Below are 17,129 nucleotides of genomic sequence, written 5' to 3'. Positions count from 1 at the left end.
AAAGGCACATCAGGTGATTGTGGAAAAAAATAGACAGTTGACCTATCTGAACTACTTACTGGGTTGAAAGTGGTAATCATCTGATTTGCTGAAGTTGCAAGAAATGGTCACTCGAGTGACTGGTAGAATGTGGTACCCGTCAGTGTAAAATGTATGCTAAAGAGTAGGACTCCCTTCCCTGATGTGTACAACTCATACTTACCTGGCAGGGGAGATACCATGATCAAGAAGGTGGTTCACCCAGGGCGAGGCTCAGCCATTGTACTCCGGCTGTGCTGACCCCTGCGAATTCCCCAAATGTGGGAATCTCGACTGCATAATTTCTGGTAGTGGGGACTGTGTTCGCGCTCTCCCCTGATTCATTGGTTTAAAGTCAGTTCTTTTTTACTCTGCCTGTCAGAGCGTTTTTAATCCTGAAGGTCATCCGTTAGTAACATGTTTCAGATTGTAGTATTTGCTTTGGTTGTTAATTAATATAAGTTTTACTCCAGTGTCGGTCATAGTTACTGCACAATATTTTGTACAAACGCGTTTGTTTGTTTGATGACATTACTACGGAGCCTGGTCCCGTTAGCTTTTTTCCAAGATGTCTTTGCACAGGGGGCGCTGTTGCACTATGCCAAACGCAGTATTATCATTTTACTTTTTTACAGCTGGGCCAGGATTTCGAATTCAATTTTATATCAGGTGTTTTTCAAATTCCTGTCATATTGGCTTCTTTCTTAGGCCAATACTTTCTTACTATTTGTATGGAGCGAGCATCGTTGTGGGAATTCGATTTCGGCATTTGGGCGTAGTGACTTGAAGCCACTTGCGTTGTACGGGACTTGAAATATTCCTATGTAAAACAATTATGTAAAACAGCAGTGTCATTACATTTAAAGTAGTTTTTGAGTTGCAAGTTTGACTACGCTATGTTCTCAGCCCTATCATTGCTGCCAGTATAAATCTTCAATTTACCACCATGCCATGTGCTTATGGCCAAACCACTCTGAATATGCCCCCATCTCGTCCCATTGTGTTTGTCAGGGCATTTTAGTGCTGAATGTTGAGGTCTGTTAGCGAGATATTTCATTCCTTTTTATATCGTTTTTCAAATTCTTCTTATATTGGCCTTTCAATTTTGAACCTCAATATCTCGTCCATTTCAAAACCAATCTCAATGCCATTTGGGAGGTCTACTGCAATGGCGTCGGGCTCACCGACTTCTGATTTTTGTATAGCTACGTTGCACCATTTATTTTATGGATTACCCCTAAGAGATTAGTATAAAAAAATTAAGATACTTTTTTTTTTTTGCACAAACATATCTCAATTTAAATCCAAAGGTTCCTGACACAAGACCACTGATTTTGTCCATAATTGAGAATTATAAGTGCCTTTTCTAATGACTGTGCATTTTATTACATTTGAATTAGACCTCAAAATTCGACATTTTGATAAATTTGCAGAGTTGCAGATAAATTGTCAAACTCCAAACTCTGAGATTTTTTTGACTGTGTACACACTGCTGTCATTTCAACATGCCGAAACCAAAATGTTTGAAACACGTCCTTTGTTAAAATCTGACAATGTGCACTTAAACCACATGTTATTTAAAGAGGCAAATAAATAAATGATTGGTCATTATGGAGGGCACTATATTACACGCAACATTATAACATTCATTCCCATAGTGAGAATCAAAGTGATTTGTGTGTGACACTATCATTGAGTGACTGTGAATGCACAGTTAGTTAGCCATGACTCTGTTTAGTGGTCAATTACTTTGAGAACTATGAATAATTATGTATATGTCCATTTACAGTTTAAAAAAGGTCTGCTTTGTTAAGACACACTTTATGGACAAGCTATGTTGAAAGATTGATACGAGAAATGTGGTCCCAAACAGGACACATGTTGGAAAAGTGCAAAATGAGTACATTTTCCTCTAACTTTAATATGCAGAATTACTCTAAGATTATGAATCATTTGAGGGGTTTGAATCTTAAACAATCCGATCTGAATGTTGAACAATCCGATGTTGTTTGACACAGAGTAGATATTGTACATGGCTGTAGCATGTTGTCAGAGGTCTGTGCTGATACACCTTGATGTTAGAGCGGGCTGATGTTCGTGTTTGGGCTGATGAATTTAATTTCCTGCCTTTTGAGGCTTTCAGCAAATGCAAACTTTTTTCTTAAAATACATTTGTTGGTATACATTTATCGTTTTTATGCCTTGGTTAGTATCTCTACATTTAAAGTACATTTTTTCATATCAAGAGCGCAGTTGCAAGTTTGAATGTGGTATGTTCTCAGCCATATCATTGCCACCAGTTTAAATATCGCATTTTGCACCGCGGCTGTTGCTTACGGCCATACCACTCTGAATACGCCCGATCTCGTCTGATCTCGGAAGCTAAGCAGGGTCGGGCCTGGTTAGTACTTGGATGGGAGACCGCCTGGGAATACCAGGTGCTGTAAGCTTTTTCCACGGTGTTTTGTATAGGGGGTGCTGTTTCACAATGTTGAACAATTCATGTACATTATATATTTTTTAAGCCCCCTGAGATTATGCATTCGAAAATGCCAACATTCGGGGAATTTGCAGGAGTCGGCACAGCCGGAGTGCAATGGCTGTGGTACAAAGCACGGCTGGGCTCGGGTAGAACTCCGAGGGACCACCAGGCAATACCAGGCTTTTCAGGATGTTGTTGTGGAGTGCATTTTCCTAATAAATATAGACTAATTCAAATGCTGCCAACAAAAGATCAGATGACCCCTCAGTAATTCCATTTGGGGATGTCTGTTACATCAGTATCTTGAAGAATGGTAGTTTGTAACATTTAGTGCACAACTCCAAACGGGATCTGGATTCAGTGATGTATCCAGGGCACTCTTTCTGACTGGGGGAGTTCATACCGGTGCATTGTGGGAAGATAGAAAAAAAGGCACATCAGGTGATTGTGGAAAAAAATAGACAGTTGACCTATCTGAACTACTTACTGGGTTGAAAGTGGTAATCATCTGATTTGCTGAAGTTGCAAGAAATGGTCACTCGAGTGACTGGTAGAATGTGGTACCCGTCAGTGTAAAATGTATGCTAAAGAGTAGGACTCCCTTCCCTGATGTGTACAACTCATACTTACCTGGCAGGGGAGATACCATGATCAAGAAGGTGGTTCACCCAGGGCGAGGCTCAGCCATTGCACTCCGGCTGTGCTGACCCCTGCGAATTCCCCAAATGTGGGAATCTCGACTGCATAATTTCTGGTAGTGGGGACATTTCGCTCGGGTTTCTCTTCAGCACGAATTAACCTGTTGCCTACCACTGGCTTGCTAGTGGTAGACAAGGGGTTTTCGGCTGTTTCTTGAGAGGCTTCTCAGAGCTTGTGTCCCTTCTCTCTCTCCCTTTTTCTTCCCTTTCTTGGCTCCTTCGCCCCCCTCCTTTTTCCACCTGGTTTTTCCTCCTAACCTGACGGGCTGCGAGTTCCGTTCCCAGTACGTGGCTTGACCGCGGCTGGTGCGGGCTCGCAGTTCACGGACCACCCCCGGAACAGCTGTGCCTGGAGCGAGGAGAGAGTACCAGTGGCTTGACCGCGGCCCTCTCTGACCTCCAGGTACCCCAGGGCCTGTTGGGAGGAACCAACCAGGTGGCTGGAGAGAAGGAGCGAGGGAGCTGATCCAGGAACTGCGGAGGGAGCTGCTGTTGCCAGAGCCTGCCACCAGAGGGAGCCGGACCCGGAGGAGCCTCGAGGATCCAGAGAGCCAGCCAAGAAGCCCGGGACTCCACCACCTTTTCCTGGACTGAGGCGGCGACGAGGATCCTCGAGAGCCAGCCAGCGGAGGCAGAGACTCGCCTGGAGGCCACCCTGCCAGAAGACTCCCGCCATCCGGAGGACGAGCTCCACTGCTGCAGAACGCTTTTCTGCCGGAAGCCAGAGGCGAGTACAAGAGCTGCCCGGAGAGAACGCCCGGAAGGGCTGCTCTCTGGGCCTGTACCAGCCTTGCTGGGCCTTCGCCGGTTGCTCTCTCTGCCTCTGGTTTTTCAGGCCCTGCAGCAGATCCAGCGGAACCCCTCCGGAGGACGAGGCGTGCGGAGCAGGCAGAAAGGGGGATCCGTGGACCTCCCCCCAGAAGACGGCGGCGCCCTTTGGATCCGGACCTGCTCGCTGTGTACCGGACCAACGCTTGGCGCCCCCCCACCGGAAGGGAGGTTCACTAGCGGCAGGGGAGCTGAACCATCGGGACAGGCCATCAACCTCAGGCGTTTCTCTGTTCTCTGCCTACAGCTGGACTCCGGCCCCCAGCAGGAATGGCGACGGCGGCTCAGCCAGGTGTGCGGCGCCACAATGCCGTCCGGCTAACCCTCCTGAACAGCGGAGAGGGGGGCAGCAGCGACAGGGTAGGCCCCCTGGTGGAGCACGGGGTGAATGGCGCAGCTGTGGAGGGCGCCACCGAGCCAGCGTCCACTAGGGGGGGAACCAATGCTGCTGCCCCAACAGCCAACAGCCAGAGGAGAGTGACAGGTATGACCCGCCTGGAGTTTAGCCGGGCAGTGCTTCAGCGAGCCATGGGCTTCGTGCCAGGCGACCTGAACTGCCTGGTGAAGGTTCCAGGTAACGCTGACATTTTTGAAATTAGCTTTAAAAACGCTAATGTCCTGGAGAGGTTCTGGAACCTCTATAGAGAGGGGAAGGACAGGTCTCCCCTTAACAACTTTCAAGTTGAGCCCCTGTCCGACACGGAAAGCAAAGTGGTCACTGTGCAGTTTTTTAATGAAACTGTACAGGACCACGATGTGAGTACGTGGTTGGGCAGGTATGGCCAAGTTAAATCTGAAGCCAGGAGGGTCCTGGATGAGGATGGAGTCTGGACCGGGGCCAGGAAATGGCTGGTCCAGCTCAAGCCTGACCCCTCTGCAGTGGGGGGGGTATGTCACATCCCCAGCACCATCACGCTGGGGAGACACCGGGGCGTGGTGTTTTATTACGGCATGCCCAAGCTGTGCAGGAACTGCGGCGAGTTAGGTCACTTGGCCGCAGCCTGCACAGTGGTCAAGTGCAAGTCGTGTGGCGGCGAGCACGAGACCAGGGCGTGCCGTGACCCGAGGCCCTGTAATCTTTGCGGGGTGAGGGGGCATCTCTTCCGGGATTGCCCCCTCTCGTACGCGAACAGGGCCCGGAGCACCGCGCCCCCACCACCGTCAATGACTGCCCCCCCTCCCCCACCCCACCCTACCCCCACACCACGCATCAGAGCACCCACTCCCCCTTTGCCCCAGCCTGACAGCCTAACCCCCACAACACAAACACTACCAATCCTTCCCTGCAGCACAACACCGGCAACCCCCACCTCAACAGCACCCCCTGTTACCCAACCCTCTGTCATCACAGTAAAAGAGGAGCCTGACTCTGACACCCCCATTGTGGTGGAGGGGTCAGACTCCTCATCTGCAGAATCGGACACAAATTCCATCACCCCGTGGCAAAAACCGAAACGAAAGGGGAAAAGAATTCGATCACCCACAACAGCCAAACCGCAAAATACACCCAGCCAGCCTCCAAACCCAGCAATAACACGCCAACCGATCAACGCCAAAAGACACACAGTACAATCTAATAAAAAACCGGTACACAGTCCCAAATCTTTCGCCAGGCCTAATACTCTTCCCAAACCTCCCACCCATCCACCAAAATCAGTACATTACAAGGAAAACCTACAAAACATCGGCACACTTCACCCCCACTCCATCAGGGACCAGCCAGCCCCCGGTCCGGACTCTCAAAGGGAGGCGACAACATCCCCCTCCTCCCAGGCCCTCCTAGGCCCGGGGGGGAGGCCTGGGGCAAAAACAACCACTCCCACCTCTCCAGGACGGAACCTCCCAGGCAGTCAGGAGGGGAGACCCATGGGAGAACATGGTCAGGGGGTGAGTAGGCGCCACAATAACCCGGATACAATTTTCAACACAATAAATCAAATTTGTCAGAATATGGCTAACAGCCATACTGGATCACCAGACACCCAAAAACAATAAAATATCATGGCATACAACTTTACACTTACCACACTTAACACCCGCAGTATCAGACACCCCGATAAACGCACCACCGTTTTCTCCATTCTGTCACAGATCCCCTCAGACGTCGTCCTGCTCCAGGAATGTGGGATTCCGTTTCGGGAGTGGGATGGCGTTCTGGGGGAGGAATGGAGAATGGGAGACTCTCTCTGGTCTGGCTCAAACATCGCCAGAGCTGATGGGGTCGGCACGTTGATGAAAAATCCCTATGCAAAAATAACAGCACACAGCATTGTGGAGAGTGGGCGAATCCTCGTCACCGATCTCGAGGTCGGGGGTTCCCCACTCAGGGTCATCAACGTGTACGGTCCCACCAGCGTGGCCGAGAGAGTCTCCCTATTCACTAAACTACCACCACTGTTGCACTGCACGATGCCCGTCGTCGTAGGGGGAGACTTCAACTGTGTTTTAAGAGATGAGGACCGCAGCAAACCAAGGCCGGATCGCTCCGGCACCCTGCTGCGGTCCCTCATCGAGGATTTCTCCCTCTGCGACGCCGGGGGCGCCTCTCCTCCCCAACACACTTTTGTGAACTCCTCTGGCTCCTCCTCATCCAGAATTGACATGTTTCTGCTCTCCCCAGGCCTGAGGGTGCACAGCTATTCCACCAAGGCGGTGCACTTCTCGGACCACCACATGGTAACCGTGTCCCTGGTCTGGGAGAAATCTATAACCGTGGGTAAGGGGCTCTGGCGGATGAATATCAGCCATCTCCAAGACCCCCAGGTGCGTCTCTCCTTCTCGAGAAGATACCTGGAGTGGGTGAGTCTGAAACATCTCTTTGACTCCCCGGTGGAGTGGTGGGAGATGGTGAAGGAGCGAGTGCGGGGCTACTTCCGGGCAGTCGGGCGGAGGAAGGCGAAGGAAGGGAGGGCAGTTTTTGAACGCCACAATGCTGCCCTCCAAAGACTAAGCCTCCTCCAGTCCCGAGGCCTGGATGTTGGCAGCGAAATCGCACAAGCTCGGCAGAGCCTCACCACCCTCTACCGGGAAGAGCGGAAGAAACAGACCTTCCGCTCCAAACTCCAGGGCCTCCAGGAGGATGAGAAGTGCACGCGGTTCTTCTTCCGCAGGGCACGAACCAAGACGAATAACATCTTGTCTCTCTATAACAGCAGAGGTGTGGTGGTGTCTGAAGAGGCGGAGGTCCGGGAGGTGGCCAGGGAGTTCTACGAGGGCCTTTACAGCGAGAGGCCCTCAGACGGGGCTCTCATGGACACCTTCCTGGGCTGCCTGGACAGACGCCTGGGAGATGAGCAGATGGAGGCGGAGTTGAGCACTGAGGAGCTCACCAGGGCCGTGCACTCCCTGAATACACACAAAGCTCCGGGCCCTGACGGAATCCCAGCTGAGTTTTACCAGGCTCACTGGGATCTCCTGAAGGGGGACGTGGCGGAAGTGTTCAGGGCTGCGTACAGGGAGGGGCGGTTAGGCGCCTCACTGAGACAGAGCTCAGTAGCTCTTGTCCCAAAGAAGGGGGACCTGAAGGACCTCCGCAACTGGCGGCCGATCAACCTCCTCTCAGTCGATTACAAGATCATGGCGAAGGCGCTGATGGGGAGGTTCCAAGGCCTGATAACATCGGTGATCGGACCGGACCAGACCTGCAGTGTGCAGGGGAGGTCCATAAATGACAACCTGCTCCTCGCGAGGGATCTAATCATCCACTCCGGGGAGCGGAGGTCCCCCTTGTGCCTTCTCAGTCTCGATCAAGAGAAGGCATTTGACCGGGTGAGTCATGTGTGCTTGGAGAGAGTGCTAGAGAAAATGAACATTCCTGGCCCCCTCCTGCGCTGGACAAAAATCTGTCTGACAGACATAACGGGCAGAGTGGTTGTCAATCGACAGCCCTCTGCCCCGTTTGATGTCAGGTCTGGCGTCAGGCAGGGGTGCCCTCTAGCATCTCTCCTGTACGTCATCTACCTGGAACCGTTCCTCCAGGCCATTAGGGCCAATCCAGGGGTGGTGGGCTATCCACTCCCTGGAGCGGGGGGGGAACGGCTAAAGGTGATGGCGTACATGGACGACATTGCCATCGTCGCCACAGACAGTCGTTCTATCGCTTGTGCCACCAAGGTGTTGGACGACTTCTGTGTGGCCACTGGCGCCCTGGTCAACAGGGACAAGAGTGAACTGTTTCTGTCTCCACATTGGAGTGAGGAGCTGACCGTTTCCTTCCCTGTGCGTAGGAATACCATCAAGCTCCTGGGGGTGACCTTCCAAGCTGACGGAGGAGGGAGAACCAGCTGGGAGGGAGCCCTCCGCCACGTCCAAAATAAAATCAGGAGCTGGAGTGCACGGCCCTTGACCATGGCGGGTAAGATCCTTGTCCTGAAGGCAATTGTCCTACCCATTCTGCTCTATGTGGGGAGGGTGTTTCCCCCGGACAAAGCCACCGGGAAGTTAATCACCCGGATGGCTTTCCGCTTTGTCTGGGGGAGCACCATGGAAAAACTTAAACGCGTCACCCTCCTCAAAGAGGAGCGGAATGGGGGGCAGGGGGTCCCAGACATTGTCAACATCATTATGGTGCAGGGTCTGGCCACCCTTGTCCAGAATGCAGGGAAGGTGGGTAAGGCCTCTGGTACCTTTGCCAGGTACTATGCCACCCCCTTCCTCAGAGCAATGGGCTTGGGTGTGCTGGACCTCACCATACCTTATAGCTGGGACCCCCCCTACGTCTACCGAGCCCTGAAGGACTTTGCCTACAGGACGGATCTGCCCAGGGCTGGCCTAACCTCGTGGAGCTATAAAATGATTATGGCTCATTTAAGATCTGGAGAAATTGTAACGCTCCCGAGGGGGGGGCCAGACCTGGACCCGCAAGTCATCTGGGCAAATGTAACACACAAATGTCTTACAAACAAACAAAAAGACATTGCCTGGATGACAGCCCATAGGTGTCTCCCCACCAGAACATTTATGTATCGCCGGCACTTAGCCCTGACTGAACGCTGCCCCCACGGATGCACTGACTCGGAACACATTCACCACCTGTTCTGGGAGTGCTCCGTGGCCAGGCGGGTCTGGGGCCTTGTTTGTTCCTCTGTCTCCCTAAGCAGGTTCCTGCCGAGGTCCTCCCTGATGGCTGAGGGCATCCTCTACGGTCCGCCGGGGGGATGCAAGACCACCGTGCTCCAGCGTCAGTGGAGGATCATCAATACCGTGAAGCAGGTCCTGTGGGAGACGAGGAACATCAAGGTCTACCAGAAAACATCTGTAGACCTGGTCACTCTCCGGAGGAGGATCCAAAACCTCCTCCAGGACGGCATTCTGGTGGACATGCACACAAACAAGAACCTGGCGAGAGAGAAGTGGGGGGTGGACCACTGGAAAGAATTCATCATCTAGCCCACCCCCCCAAGGGACACAGAAGGGACACAGAAGCCTCTCGGGACAACCAAACCTGAGCGGAATGGACTCTTTCTTTACTATTTTTCTCGTCTTTTAATTCACCTTAGTTTCTTTATTGTTGAAATTGATTTTGTTAAGTTTTGTAAGGTCTCTTTGGAATATTTTGTAATCACTCTCTCTTTAAGTTTGTTTTCATTCCTTTGATGTCTTTGTTTCATTAGTTTAAGTTCTTGATTAAATGATTATTTTGTGTTAATTAGTGTGTTTTAAAAAAAGAAAAAGAATTTTAAAAATGTAAAGAAATGTAAAAAAACCAATAAAACCACATAATTTCTGGTAGTGGGGACTGCGTTCGCGCTCTCCCCTGATTCATTGGTTTAAAGTCAGTTCTTTTTTACTCTGCCTGTCAGAGCGTTTTTAATCCTGAAGGTCATCCGTTAGTAACATGTTTCAGATTGTAGTATTTGCTTTGGTTGTTAATTAATATAAGTTTTACTCCAGTGTCGGTCATAGTTACTGCACAATATTTTGTACAAACGCGTTTGTTTGTTTGATGACATTACTACGGAGCCTGGTCCCGTTAGCTTTTTTCCAAGATGTCTTTGCACAGGGGGCGCTGTTGCACTATGCCAAACGCAGTATTATCATTTTACTTTTTTACAGCTGGGCCAGGATTTCGAATTCAATTTTATATCAGGTGTTTTTCAAATTCCTGTCATATTGGCTTCTTTCTTAGGCCAATACTTTCTTACTATTTGTATGGAGCGAGCATCGTTGTGGGAATTCGATTTCGGCATTTGGGCGTAGTGACTTGAAGCCACTTGCGTTGTACGGGACTTGAAATATTCCTATGTAAAACAATTATGTAAAACAGCAGTGTCATTACATTTAAAGTAGTTTTTGAGTTGCAAGTTTGACTACGCTATGTTCTCAGCCCTATCATTGCTGCCAGTATAAATCTTCAATTTAGCACCATGCCATGTGCTTATGGCCAAACCACTCTGAATATGCCCCCATCTCGTCCCATTGTGTTTGTCAGGGCATTTTAGTGCTGAATGTTGAGGTCTGTTAGCGAGATATTTCATTCCTTTTTATATCGTTTTTCAAATTCTTCTTATATTGGCCTTTCAATTTTGAACCTCAATATCTCGTCCATTTCAAAACCAATCTCAATGCCATTTGGGAGGTCTACTGCAATGGCGTCGGGCTCACCGACTTCTGATTTTTGTATAGCTACGTTGCACCATTTATTTTATGGATTACCCCTAAGAGATTAGTATAAAAAAATTAAGATACTTTTTTTTTTGCACAAACATAACTCAATTTAAATCCAAAGGTTCCTGACACAAGACCACTGATTTTGTCCATAATTGAGAATTATAAGTGCCTTTTCTAATGACTGTGCATTTTATTACATTTGAATTAGACCTCAAAATTCGACATTTTGATAAATTTGCAGAGTTGCAGATAAATTGTCAAACTCCAAACTCTGAGATTTTTTTGACTGTGTACACACTGCTGTCATTTCAACATGCCAAAACCAAAATGTTTGAAACATGTCCTTTGTTAAAATCTGACAATGTGCACTTAAACCACATGTTATTTAAAGAGGCAAATAAATAAATGATTGGTCATTATGGAGGGCACTATATTACACGCAACATTATAACATTCATTCCCATAGTGAGAATCAAAGTGATTTGTGTGTGACACTATCATTGAGTGACGGTGAATGCACAGTTAGTTAGCCATGACTCTGTTTAGTGGTCAATTACTTTGAGAACTATGAATAATTATGTATATGTCCATTTACAGTTTAAAAAAGGTCTGCTTTGTTAAGACACACTTTATGGACAAGCTATGTTGAAAGATTGATACGAGAAATGTGGTCCCAAACAGGACACATGTTGGAAAAGTGCAAAATGAGTACATTTTCCTCTAACTTTAATATGCAGAATTACTCTAAGATTATGAATCATTTGAGGGGTTTGAATCTTAAACAATCCGATCTGAATGTTGAACAATCCGATGTTGTTTGACACAGAGTAGATATTGTACATGGCTGTAGCATGTTGTCAGAGGTCTGTGCTGATACACCTTGATGTTAGAGCGGGCTGATGTTCGTGTTTGGGCTGATGAATTTAATTTCCTGCCTTTTGAGGCTTTCAGCAAATGCAAACTTTTTTCTTAAAATACATTTGTTGGTATACATTTATCGTTTTTATGCCTTGGTTAGTATCTCTACATTTAAAGTACATTTTTTCATATCAAGAGCGCAGTTGCAAGTTTGAATGTGGTATGTTCTCAGCCATATCATTGCCACCAGTTTAAATATCGCATTTTGCACCGCGGCTGTTGCTTACGGCCATACCACTCTGAATACGCCCGATCTCGTCTGATCTCGGAAGCTAAGCAGGGTCGGGCCTGGTTAGTACTTGGATGGGAGACCGCCTGGGAATACCAGGTGCTGTAAGCTTTTTCCACGGTGTTTTGTATAGGGGGTGCTGTTTCACAATGTTGAACAATTCATGTACATTATATATTTTTTAAGCCCCCTGAGATTATGCATTCGAAAATGCCAACATTCGGGGAATTTGCAGGAGTCGGCACAGCCGGAGTGCAATGGCTGTGGTACAAAGCACGGCTGGGCTCGGGTAGAACTCCGAGGGACCACCAGGCAATACCAGGCTTTTCAGAATGTTGTTGTGGAGTGCATTTTCCTAATAAATATAGACTAATTCAAATGCTGCCAACAAAAGATCAGATGACCCCTCAGTAATTCCATTTGGGGATGTCTGTTACATCAGTATCTTGAAGAATGGTAGTTTGTAACATTTAGTGCACAACTCCAAACGGGATCTGGATTCAGTGATGTATCCAGGGCACTCTTTCTGACTGGGGGAGTTCATACCGGTGCATTGTGGGAAGATAGAAAAAAAGGCACATCAGGTGATTGTGGAAAAAAATAGACAGTTGACCTATCTGAACTACTTACTGGGTTGAAAGTGGTAATCATCTGATTTGCTGAAGTTGCAAGAAATGGTCACTTGAGTGACTGGTAGAATGTGGTACCCGTCAGTGTAAAATGTATGCTAAAGAGTAGGACTCCCTTCCCTGATGTGTACAACTCATACTTACCTGGCAGGGGAGATACCATGATCAAGAAGGTGGTTCACCCAGGGCGAGGCTCAGCCATTGCACTCCGGCTGTGCTGACCCCTGCGAATTCCCCAAATGTGGGAATCTCGACTGCATAATTTCTGGTAGTGGGGACTGCGTTCGCGCTCTCCCCTGATTCATTGGTTTAAAGTCAGTTCTTTTTTACTCTGCCTGTCAGAGCGTTTTTAATCCTGAAGGTCATCCGTTAGTAACATGTTTCAGATTGTAGTATTTGCTTTGGTTGTTAATTAATATAAGTTTTACTCCAGTGTCGGTCATAGTTACTGCACAATATTTTGTACAAACGCGTTTGTTTGTTTGATGACATTACTACGGAGCCTGGTCCCGTTAGCTTTTTTCCAAGATGTCTTTGCACAGGGGGCGCTGTTGCACTATGCCAAACGCAGTATTATCATTTTACTTTTTTACAGCTGGGCCAGGATTTCGAATTCAATTTTATATCAGGTGTTTTTCAAATTCCTGTCATATTGGCTTCTTTCTTAGGCCAATACTTTCTTACTATTTGTATGGAGCGAGCATCGTTGTGGGAATTCGATTTCGGCATTTGGGCGTAGTGACTTGAAGCCACTTGCGTTGTACGGGACTTGAAATATTCCTATGTAAAACAATTATGTAAAACAGCAGTGTCATTACATTTAAAGTAGTTTTTGAGTTGCAAGTTTGACTACGCTATGTTCTCAGCCCTATCATTGCTGCCAGTATAAATCTTCAATTTAGCACCATGCCATGTGCTTATGGCCAAACCACTCTGAATATGCCCCCATCTCGTCCCATTGTGTTTGTCAGGGCATTTTAGTGCTGAATGTTGAGGTCTGTTAGCGAGATATTTCATTCCTTTTTATATCGTTTTTCAAATTCTTCTTATATTGGCCTTTCAATTTTGAACCTCAATATCTCGTCCATTTCAAAACCAATCTCAATGCCATTTGGGAGGTCTACTGCAATGGCGTCGGGCTCACCGACTTCTGATTTTTGTATAGCTACGTTGCACCATTTATTTTATGGATTACCCCTAAGAGATTAGTATAAAAAAATTAAGATACTTTTTTTTTTGCACAAACATAACTCAATTTAAATCCAAAGGTTCCTGACACAAGACCACTGATTTTGTCCATAATTGAGAATTATAAGTGCTTTTTCTAATGACTGTGCATTTTATTACATTTGAATTAGACCTCAAAATTCGACATTTTGATAAATTTGCAGAGTTGCAGATAAATTGTCAAACTCCAAACTCTGAGATTTTTTTGACTGTGTACACACTGCTGTCATTTCAACATGCCGAAACCAAAATGTTTGAAACATGTCCTTTGTTAAAATCTGACAATGTGCACTTAAACCACATGTTATTTAAAGAGGCAAATAAATAAATGATTGGTCATTATGGAGGGCACTATATTACACGCAACATTATAACATTCATTCCCATAGTGAGAATCAAAGTGATTTGTGTGTGACACTATCATTGAGTGACTGTGAATGCACAGTTAGTTAGCCATGACTCTGTTTAGTGGTCAATTACTTTGAGAACTATGAATAATTATGTATATGTCCATTTACAGTTTAAAAAAGGTCTGCTTTGTTAAGACACACTTTATGGACAAGCTATGTTGAAAGATTGATACGAGAAATGTGGTCCCAAACAGGACACATGTTGGAAAAGTGCAAAATGAGTACATTTTCCTCTAACTTTAATATGCAGAATTACTCTAAGATTATGAATCATTTGAGGGGTTTGAATCTTAAACAATCCGATCTGAATGTTGAACAATCCGATGTTGTTTGACACAGAGTAGATATTGTACATGGCTGTAGCATGTTGTCAGAGGTCTGTGCTGATACACCTTGATGTTAGAGCGGGCTGATGTTCGTGTTTGGGCTGATGAATTTAATTTCCTGCCTTTTGAGGCTTTCAGCAAATGCAAACTTTTTTCTTAAAATACATTTGTTGGTATACATTTATCGTTTTTATGCCTTGGTTAGTATCTCTACATTTAAAGTACATTTTTTCATATCAAGAGCGCAGTTGCAAGTTTGAATGTGGTATGTTCTCAGCCATATCATTGCCACCAGTTTAAATATCGCATTTTGCACCGCGGCTGTTGCTTACGGCCATACCACTCTGAATACGCCCGATCTCGTCTGATCTCGGAAGCTAAGCAGGGTCGGGCCTGGTTAGTATTTGGATGGGAGACCGCCTGGGAATACCAGGTGCTGTAAGCTTTTTCCACGGTGTTTTGTATAGGGGGTGCTGTTTCACAATGTTGAACAATTCATGTACATTATATATTTTTTAAGCCCCCTGAGATTATGCATTCGAAAATGCCAACATTCGGGGAATTTGCAGGAGTCGGCACAGCCGGAGTGCAATGGCTGTGGTACAAAGCACGGCTGGGCTCGGGTAGAACTCCGAGGGACCACCAGGCAATACCAGGCTTTTCAGGATGTTGTTGTGGAGTGCATTTTCCTAATAAATATAGACTAATTCAAATGCTGCCAACAAAAGATCAGATGACCCCTCAGTAATTCCATTTGGGGATGTCTGTTACATCAGTATCTTGAAGAATGGTAGTTTGTAACATTTAGTGCACAACTCCAAACGGGATCTGGATTCAGTGATGTATCCAGGGCACTCTTTCTGACTGGGGGAGTTCATACCGGTGCATTGTGGGAAGATAGAAAAAAAGGCACATCAGGTGATTGTGGAAAAAAATAGACAGTTGACCTATCTGAACTACTTACTGGGTTGAAAGTGGTAATCATCTGATTTGCTGAAGTTGCAAGAAATGGTCACTCGAGTGACTGGTAGAATGTGGTACCCGTCAGTGTAAAATGTATGCTAAAGAGTAGGACTCCCTTCCCTGATGTGTACAACTCATACTTACCTGGCAGGGGAGATACCATGATCAAGAAGGTGGTTCACCCAGGGCGAGGCTCAGCCATTGCACTCCGGCTGTGCTGACCCCTGCGAATTCCCCAAATGTGGGAATCTCGACTGCATAATTTCTGGTAGTGGGGACTGCGTTCGCGCTCTCCCCTGATTCATTGGTTTAAAGTCAGTTCTTTTTTACTCTGCCTGTCAGAGCGTTTTTAATCCTGAAGGTCATCCGTTAGTAACATGTTTCAGATTGTAGTATTTGCTTTGGTTGTTAATTAATATAAGTTTTACTCCAGTGTCGGTCATAGTTACTGCACAATATTTTGTACAAACGCGTTTGTTTGTTTGATGACATTACTACGGAGCCTGGTCCCGTTAGCTTTTTTCCAAGATGTCTTTGCACAGGGGGCGCTGTTGCACTATGCCAAACGCAGTATTATCATTTTACTTTTTTACAGCTGGGCCAGGATTTCTAATTCAATTTTATATCAGGTGTTTTTCAAATTCCTGTCATATTGGCTTCTTTCTTAGGCCAATACTTTCTTACTATTTGTATGGAGCGAGCATCGTTGTGGGAATTCGATTTCGGCATTTGGGCGTAGTGACTTGAAGCCACTTGCGTTGTACGGGACTTGAAATATTCCTATGTAAAACAATTATGTAAAACAGCAGTGTCATTACATTTAAAGTAGTTTTTGAGTTGCAAGTTTGACTACGCTATGTTCTCAGCCCTATCATTGCTGCCAGTATAAATCTTCAATTTAGCACCATGCCATGTGCTTATGGCCAAACCACTCTGAATATGCCCCCATCTCGTCCCATTGTGTTTGTCAGGGCATTTTAGTGCTGAATGTTGAGGTCTGTTAGCGAGATATTTCATTCCTTTTTATATCGTTTTTCAAATTCTTCTTATATTGGCCTTTCAATTTTGAACCTCAATATCTCGTCCATTTCAAAACCAATCTCAATGCCATTTGGGAGGTCTACTGCAATGGCGTCGGGCTCACCGACTTCTGATTTTTGTATAGCTACGTTGCACCATTTATTTTATGGATTACCCCTAAGAGATTAGTATAAAAAAATTAAGATACTTTTTTTTTTTTGCACAAACATAACTCAATTTAAATCCAAAGGTTCCTGACACAAGACCACTGATTTTGTCCATAATTGAGAATTGTAAGTGCCTTTTCTAATGACTGTGCATTTTATTACATTTGAATTAGACCTCAAAATTCGACATTTTGATAAATTTGCAGAGTTGCAGATAAATTGTCAAACTCCAAACTCTGAGATTTTTTTGACTGTGTACACACTGCTGTCATTTCAACATGCCGAAACCAAAATGTTTGAAACATGTCCTTTGTTAAAATCTGACAATGTGCACTTAAACCACATGTTATTTAAAGAGGCAAATAAATAAATGATTGGTCATTATGGAGGGCACTATATTACACGCAACATTATAACATTCATTCCCATAGTGAGAATCAAAGTGATTTGTGTGTGACACTATCATTGAGTGACTGTGAATGCACAGTTAGTTAGCCATGACTCTGTTTAGTGGTCAATTACTTTGAGAACTATGAATAATTATGTATATGTCCATTTACAGTTTAAAAAAGGTCTGCTTTGTTAAGACACACTTTATGGACAAG

General features: G+C 46.0%; 7 non-coding genes across 7 annotated transcripts; all 7 read left to right on the top strand.

Moving 5' to 3' along the window:
- The first annotated feature begins 194 nt into the window (after positions 1-194).
- LOC133139734 (U1 spliceosomal RNA) lies at positions 195-356 on the top strand. Its single transcript, XR_009709904.1, has one exon. It is a non-coding gene; the product is annotated as a U1 spliceosomal RNA (small nuclear RNA).
- A 1,993-nt stretch (positions 357-2,349) lies between these two features.
- Positions 2,350-2,468, top strand: LOC133139782 (5S ribosomal RNA). Its single transcript, XR_009709944.1, has one exon. It is a non-coding gene; the product is annotated as a 5S ribosomal RNA (ribosomal RNA).
- A 654-nt stretch (positions 2,469-3,122) lies between these two features.
- LOC133139736 (U1 spliceosomal RNA) lies at positions 3,123-3,285 on the top strand. Its single transcript, XR_009709906.1, has one exon. It is a non-coding gene; the product is annotated as a U1 spliceosomal RNA (small nuclear RNA).
- An 8,489-nt stretch (positions 3,286-11,774) lies between these two features.
- LOC133139781 (5S ribosomal RNA) lies at positions 11,775-11,893 on the top strand. Its single transcript, XR_009709943.1, has one exon. It is a non-coding gene; the product is annotated as a 5S ribosomal RNA (ribosomal RNA).
- Positions 11,894-12,547: 654 nt separating this feature from the next.
- LOC133139706 (U1 spliceosomal RNA) lies at positions 12,548-12,709 on the top strand. The gene has a single exon (XR_009709877.1). It is a non-coding gene; the product is annotated as a U1 spliceosomal RNA (small nuclear RNA).
- Positions 12,710-14,700: 1,991 nt separating this feature from the next.
- On the top strand, positions 14,701-14,819 carry LOC133139659 (5S ribosomal RNA). The gene has a single exon (XR_009709833.1). It is a non-coding gene; the product is annotated as a 5S ribosomal RNA (ribosomal RNA).
- Positions 14,820-15,473: 654 nt separating this feature from the next.
- Positions 15,474-15,635, top strand: LOC133139705 (U1 spliceosomal RNA). Its single transcript, XR_009709876.1, has one exon. It is a non-coding gene; the product is annotated as a U1 spliceosomal RNA (small nuclear RNA).
- Positions 15,636-17,129: the final 1,494 nt, after the last annotated feature.

The sequence above is a fragment of the Conger conger genome, chromosome 10, assembly GCF_963514075.1.
Source record: "Conger conger chromosome 10, fConCon1.1, whole genome shotgun sequence".
Taxonomy (NCBI): Eukaryota; Metazoa; Chordata; class Actinopteri; order Anguilliformes; family Congridae; genus Conger; species Conger conger.
The sequence above is the reverse complement of the archived record's forward strand: the minus strand, read 5'-3'. Positions and strand labels throughout refer to the sequence as shown.